General features: G+C 40.2%; 1 pseudogene; it reads right to left on the bottom strand.

The window, feature by feature from the left end:
* Positions 1-516: 516 nt before the first annotated feature.
* On the bottom strand, positions 517-4,089 carry LOC148571809 (uncharacterized; annotated as a pseudogene).
* Between the last annotated feature and the right edge of the window lie 3,995 nt (positions 4,090-8,084).

Raw genomic sequence — 8,084 nt, 5'->3', positions numbered from 1 at the left:
CCAAACATTGCAAGCACATGTTTGCCTTTGCAAATTGACAGCCACTCTTGTCTGGTATCTTTGGACTTCAAACAATACCCTTGCTTCATCCCCAACCCACTCTGCTGTCTACTTGTTGCTCTCAGGAATGATGTACTCATCCAGCCTTAGTTGTTGAACTGGAGCCAACTTACCCATGCATTTGCTTAACTTGTGCTTGTGCCCTGCCATTTTTCGCATAATGTAACTTCGAAGCTCCTTGCACATAGTTAAAATTGGCATCTCTCTGTACTCCACGATTTTGGCATTCCAAACTTCTCACATGTTATTGGTGATATTGTCACACTTCGGGCCATGGCTAAAGTAAGCCTTCGTCCATGCACCGGGATCAAACTTCCGTAGATACTCCTAAGCATCCTTGTTCACCTTCTTCACAAGCTCCATGTTGTCTTTGAATTCTCTCATTGTTGTGCTCTTAGCAGCCTTCCAAACTAGCCCTTTTGTGTGCTTGTCCTTAAAGTGCTTGATGAAGTTTTTTCATATATGTAAGACACAATTTCTATGATGGGCTTGTGGCATAACCTCATGCAATGCCTTAGCCAACTCCTGCAATAACAAGTCAGCCAAGAGTTGAATTAACAAGTAAGCACAACACACAAACCATATAACAAAAAGAAACATAAAGAAGGAATTCATGTTACCTTCTGCTGGTCGGACATGAAGTTCCACCCATTGGCAGCCACCGGACCAAGATCATCGTGCAGGATTGAAAGAAACCATTTCCAGGGATCAGTGTTCTCAGCTTCAACTACAGCAAATGCTATTACAAAGAAACTATTATTGGCATCTTGCCCCACAGCTGACAAAAGATGACCACCGAAGTACCCTTTTAAGAAGCATCCATCCAATCCGATCAGAGGGCGACAGCCCGCCTTGAAGCCTTTCTTGCAAGCATCCAGTGAAATGTACAACCTATTGAACAGTGGACGACGCTCCAGTTGAGAAATTACATCAATCATCCCAGTGGAACCTGGATTGCTTCTGTGAATTTCATTTAAGTAGTCATGTAGCTTTCCATATTGTTCTCGCTCCTTTCCAATTGTTTGCACTTTAGCAGCTTTCAAAGCTCTGTATATCATCCTGTAATGTACATTGACATTGTAGTCTTGTTTCATGTGCTCTAGTGCCTCTTTCGGAGTCATTAGAGGTTGAGTTACCAACCTTTTTACCAATTTACTTGTCACCCAAGCTCTATCAGCCATGTTACTGCTCAAATTCTTGCCACAGTTGTGCTCTCCAATGAATGTCTTGATTTGAAAACTTAGACTTTAACTATTATGAGAGAAAAACACCAGCCATGGACAACCCTCCTTAGCACACCTTGCTCTAATCCTCTTGGGTTCATTCTTCAAATACATAAGCTCTTTACCCTCATATACAAAGTAGTCCTTAAGTGCTTGCTTGAACATTGCCATGGTCTCAAAGTGTTGTCCAACCTGAAACTGAACCTCACCATACTCTGCATCCTCATTGAAGTAAGGATATCTTGCCTTATGCTCCTCATCTGAACTAGATATTGGGGAGTTAAATGCCTCAGACTCATATTGATATGGCTTATCTAGGTCTGAGTCCAATTCCTCAGCCACTGGATCTGAATTGGGCTTATCTCTTGCCTCATCATTTGGTTCAACCTCAGCTGGCCCATTACTTTGATCTCCACTAGGCCCAGTATTTGGCACATTGTTTGCTTCTTGTTGGGATAGAACATGTTTTCTTTTTCTTCCAACACACCTTTTTGCCTTCTTCTTCTTAGTCCTAGGAGACATGTCCTTATCATCTATTCTACCAGGTGGCACATTCTTCTTCTTTTTAGGTGTCTGTTGTCTAACACAACTCTTCTTCTTAGTACACTTTTGTCCAGCATCCATTGCCTCTTTCATCCTCACACTAGACTGCTTCTTCCTCACACTCTTCCTCTGTACATTAACTTCCTCATCACTACTACTTCTATCAGATTCGAATCCAGGTGGAGGGGGTCTGTAGGGTTCGTCTTCAGTTGTCTCATATCCGTCATCTGAAGAAGACGAATTTACCTCAACAACATCTGGCCCATATACTGGTTGACTAACATCATGCTCAAAATAAATAACCAGCAAATCTGACTCCACATTCTCCATCTTTTTATCACACATTTCATTGATTTCCTTATCTCCTTTAAGAACATGCAACCCAGACTCTAAATCGGGGGCACTACCATCATACCAATACATCTGTTTGTAGCTTGTATACCCTAAACCCTTGAACATCTCCTCCAAATCCTTGAAATTAAAATAATCTATGTCTAATGGAAGAAATGTCTCAACACTTCCATCGTGGTAGTACAATGCACCATCTTCATCCCATTCAAACCAACCCCCATGATGAAAAACAGGGACTATTTCATATGATATTTATTAGAACAACAATGTGCAATAATTAGAACTTAACTAACTACTTCCATCAGACCTCATTTTAACATTTTAGAACATGTATGGGATGATCACTAATCCAAATCATCATTAACAAAAACCAAGTTCAGGAAAAATATTTTTGAGCAACACAAGCTAACGAAGCTTCAAGATCAGATAGCGACACTAACCTTAGTAGCGCCGTCAGTTCCTCCGTCTGCAGCACCGTCAACGCCTCCGTGTTGGAAGTATCTGTCAGCTTGCTTGGGGGGAAACGTTTCGTTCTCTTAGGGTTTCTTCGTAATTTTGAGTAGAGAACGAGGGTGATGTATGGTAACTGAAGTGTGCACAAGGGGGAGAATGGGATTTCACCCCCAAATGAGCAAAAGAATGCCAAGCAAAACGACGTCGCTTTGCTGAGTGTGCAAGGGCTTAATTGTCCCAATGCCCACAGAGCATTCCACGTATGATGATCCAACACAACGTCATGGGCTGCACGTTACACCTCAGCGTTTTCCGATGACTTTGAACGGAGAAACCAATGGAAAGGCTAATTGGTATCACGGAGTATATGGATAGGGGCCGATTTGGTAATTTATAAAGGTTAGGGGGCGTGTAGTCAATTTTTAAAAAGGACAGGGGCCGAAAAGGGTATTTACTCTTTTTTAAAACTTATTAAACACCGCACATCATATGGATTGTGAACAAATATATAGATTGAACTAATTTAAATGAGATCGGTCCATTTTGATCTCTTAAAATTTTTTCCACTCAACGCTTGCATGTGTGTCCTTTTGGCCTCTGCTCCCCTTTCAACACTTCACCAACATTTCGAATCAGCTTAATCTTTCGAAAATAATTATTTCGACTAACAAATTTCCTCCTAGGATTAATGTGTTTACTTTCGAAGTCATTTCTTGGAAGACGAAACACTTAATCCTAATCCAGTCTTCAATCACTTTAACTGATCATAATTGCCGTTTATCTTCTTCATTAATTCTGACCCGTTTGACACGTCTCTCACGATTCACAATTTCTCTCTCCACCACTTCACCTTCTTCGCAAAGTTACCTCCTTTCTCTTTGAATTCTTTCTGTAACAATGGTCAAACCCCCCTTTAAATTTAAACCTTCCATCTTTGCTTAATTTTCTTGAATTCTCATTTTCTCCACATCTCTTACATTCTTCTTTCTTGTGTTGCTTCTATTTTCTTTCCTTCGTTTTCCTCTGCTCATCAATAGCTGCTACTTCATCTCACGTTGCTGCTCAGGACAAGGGCAAACGTTCTACATTGCAACCATAGGCTCCTCCGGCCTTACACGTGCTAAACCAGGTCATTGATGACCCACAGCTTCAACTTGATGACTGCAGAATCCTTATTCCCTTTACTGTGGGTAAAGATACCCATTGTTTTGTTGGTCCCATTGAGAATTTGGAAAGGGCGAACAGAAAATTCCCTTTCTTCCCCAATGCTCAAGGGGAGAACTTATTGATTAATCAGGACCTTGACATCCTCTTCTTTAACAATCAAAAACCCTTCAGGAATAACCCTAAAATCACCCCTTGTGGAACTGATTTCACAGCCTGGCATGAGCATCTTGCACCGTCGAAGAACGCTGCTTGGGGGGCTCTTGGGATTCAAGACCTTCTGAGACTTTCTCATTTTTCTCCTTCGACACTTCCTTGGATGATTGGAGCCGTAACTTTTTTCTGGAACAGGACTACCAATAATTTTCACCTTCCTTGTGGAATGATTGGTATCTCACTTCTCGATGTAGCTGCCATTACAGGACTCCCGATTAGACCTGTAGATTTTACTTCTGATATGCAGCCTAAGCATCAGTACAACATTGCTCCTATGACTTCCTACAGTGACTTCATTGCTCATCATATGGGCGCAGAGGGTGACCCTATTACAGATGATGAACATGTGGTCTTTTTGTTCTATTGGTTAAACGCAATTATTTTCTGCTCCCAAAGCATTCAAATGCAGAAGCTTTTCCTTCCTCTTGCTGCTTTCCTTCATGAAGGAAATAACCTCAACTTAGCCAAGCTACTTCTAGGGCATATTTTCGAAGAACTTGGCCAGTTTGTCAATTGTCTTCGAAACAATTACTTGATAAGTACGGGAGGCCTTCTTTGGCTTTTCCAACTCTGGCTTAATGCCATTTTCAAAAAAATATATGATAAAGCCTGGAGGTGGTGTTTTAGACAAACAGCATATCGAAGGCTTTCACTTGGCTAATTTCAAACCAAATTTTTTAGAAGCTCAATCGAATGAAGATCGATTTTGGGCTGTTTTTTTCTTTTTTCCACTCCTGTAAAGATTTTCATAATGAGGACCTCAATTTCACCCCTTTTCTGCATCGAAATTGTGGTCCTGCCCGGCTCGAACATCTCTTCGTCCCCAATGAAACCGAAGAGAAGGAACTTCCCAACATAAGTTGGGCAAATCTACTAGCTGTGCAAGTGATTCCAACAGGACTACCTCAACACAAAAAGGAATGCTTCAAAGCCACTCTGTATGCTCCTCACTATACAGCCAGGCAACTAGGCTTCTCACAAGCTATCCCCACTCCACTCCCCAGGAACAGCAAACCCTTTTGCCATGTCACTTTGGCTTCGAAGAAAGAGCTTGATGTTTGCCTCTCAGAGGGTTATAATCATCTTGTTTATGATCGAAGCTCATTCATTACAAAATCTTGCTTCGATTGGTGGACCACTTACTATTCTAAGTACAGTCGTACTTTAGAAGAGATCAAGCGTTTTGTTGTCCGAGTGGTCTCTGCTGCTGAAGGCTCTCCCAAGATACCTCCAAAAAGGAAAGCCGAAGCTACAGCTTTTTCACGACAACCGCCAAAGAAAAGTCGACGAACTCCTTCAAGAGCTTCTAGAAGGGTAATTACTCTTTATTTGTATATATATATTTAAACCGAAATTCTTCGAAAACCACATCCGCTTGCAATCCTCTTGATTTCACCCTTTTTTCAGTTACAGTTGCAACAATCGAGCGAAAGCTCTTCTGATGATAATGAGCCATCCATCCAAAATCTCTTTGCTGCATCCTCGAAGTTGGATGATACAATTGATTCGGATTCAGGCTCTCCTTTGATTTGAAGAAAAAGACCTGTTCCGGTAATATTATATTGTTTTCAAATATATTGATTCAATTAGACTACTTCGACTGATGTTTGTTATATTTTAGCCTGTTACTGCTGCTCAATCAATCACTTCAACTCTTGCACCTGACCAACCACCTCAAAAACATCAACAAGATTTAAGACAGAAAGCATCTCATTCATCAATTCAAACTATTGAATCTGCTGAACCTCGCCAGGTAGCTCCTCCAAATTTAATTGAGACCCAAGTAGTTGATTTAACAGAAGAATGTGTTCACCATTCTCCAACACAGGTTTTAAGTATTGAACATTCTTCTCCACTAAACCAAGTTGTAACCTCTACTGGATTCCAAACGGCTCCTAATTCTGACTCTCCTTCTCGAGTCCCTGAAACTATTGCCACCGATTCAGATTCACCATCCCGAGTTTTGGAAACCATCCCTTCTCCACAAAGAATTTCTAGTCCATTCAAGAATGCTAAACTTCTAACTCCTCCCGGTTTAGGATCTAGAGATCTGGGCATAGTCTCTGAATCCACGGATGCTGACCTGATTACACTAGTTACCATCCTGAATCAGGTTGTTCAGGAGGATAAGGTGCCCATTTCTACCACCGCACTTACAGGTCCTTCTACATCCAAATTCCCACCTAAGCCGAGTGTTAGTTCTCGAGAACAACTTTTGGCCCTTCTCAAGCTTCTGGATTATCCACCTGTTGAATGGACAAATAATGCAACCTTGAACCCAATTCTGTCTGATGTCCTAGGTTCATCTCTTGAACTTCAGGTTCTATCCCAACACTCTGCTATAAATAGAAAATTCATAAAAGTTGCTGACATGTGTATATCTGCTCAAGATAAGCTGCAAGAAGTCAAAGATAAAGTGGCTAAAATTTAGTTTGAATCAAATAGCTATATTGCAGATCTCCAGCCTATAAAAGCTTCCCGTGAAAAATTTTACTTAAGAATCTCCCAAGCCTTTTCCGCTCAAGCTTATTATGACAAGGAAGAAAGAGAACTCGAAACAGAATTTGCTCAAATCAATGAGAAACTTGCCGAAATTCGAAAGAGGAAAGCTGATATAGCAACACCTCTAGCCACTATCCAACACAAGAACCAGAAGCTTGTACAATAAATTCGTTCCATTGAGGCCAAACAAGAAGAATATGAGAAGCAGCTTGGCAAGGATCAATACGAAGAATATGAGCAAATTGAAGCACTTTCGGATCTGGTCAGTGAAAGGATTAAGCTACATTCAGACTTAGCAAAGCTTTTGGCGCCTTACCTTTCTCCTCCTTAAGGTTCAATGCTTGTAATGATTTCCTTTGTTTTTTATCCACAGACTGATGAACGAAATTCTTATGCCGGTATAGAAATTAGCAATGAATCCAATCGTGAGTATAGTCTAACCGACATGCAAATATCACATCAAACAATTCTAAAATCTATGACCGAGAGTATTAGTCCCGGGTCGTCCTCCCTAGGAATTGCCTTAGAATGCACATTATTGATTAGCAAGTATTTTATGGTTTTGAGAGTTGGTGCAAGAATTCAAGCTAACAAAGGTAAACAACAATTGATTAAGATAAAGGTCTTGGCTAAGGGTGAGTATTGGAAGTTCCATCATTGTAGTTTCCTTCAATTGTGATAACAATTGACTATTGCTCCACTTAGTTAACCCCCTAATAATGGAAGAAATTTAAGAGGAAGTAACTAACTTGAGTCACAAGTCCTAGTCTAACCCTAGGGAAGTCTAGCTTTAGTGCACTCCAAGTCAATTAGCAATTCTCAATTCCCAATCAACAATTGACATCCACTACTCAAGTGTCCAATAACTCAATCCCTAAGCCAAGTAAGAGAAATCTACTCCATAGCTAGGGTTGTCATTTTCACAAATAATTGGTGGGTAATCATACGAGACATGATGAAATTGAGATAAAGGAATTGAATTAAACCTATCTAATTCAAGAAATCATCAACAATCAAGTAATTGAATAAAATTCCTCAATTCATTAATCAAAATTCAAAGTAACAAGGTCACAAACCTAAAGTCCAAGTGAATGAATCAAAAGAGCACTAATTGAGAGTAGAAGAAGAGTAGATTTACAACTTGTATCAAAGCAAAAGTGAATTAACAATGGATCTCACCAAGAAATCAAAGGAGAATTGCAATGGAGAGAGTAAAATCCTAGAGAGAAGTTGGAGTTTTGATAAACCCCAATTTTATGGTTTATCTTGTGCTTATTTTGAGGGATTTTATCACCTTTTCTCACATTTATTCAATGAAATAGCATAGTTTTGCAATTCTCCCTTGATTTGTGCTTAAATGTGAAAACATGCTTTTTAGGCCCTAAAATAGCTAAATTTAATTCACTTTAATTCCATTCGATGCCTTGATATGTTTGTTGAGTAATTTCAGGTTCATAAGGCAAGTATTGGATGGAAGAAGTGAGAAGAAAAGCATGCAAGTGGGAGAACTCATGAAGAAATGAGGGAACCGTAAAGCTGTCAAGCCTGACCTCCTGGCACTCAAACGACCAT

This window comes from Arachis ipaensis, chromosome B3, assembly GCF_059453495.1.
Source record: "Arachis ipaensis isolate K30076 ecotype BB chromosome B3, ASM5945349v1, whole genome shotgun sequence".
NCBI classification, from domain to species: Eukaryota; Viridiplantae; Streptophyta; class Magnoliopsida; order Fabales; family Fabaceae; genus Arachis; species Arachis ipaensis.
Note: the sequence above shows the minus strand (reverse complement) of the source record. Positions and strands in the feature narration are given on the sequence as shown.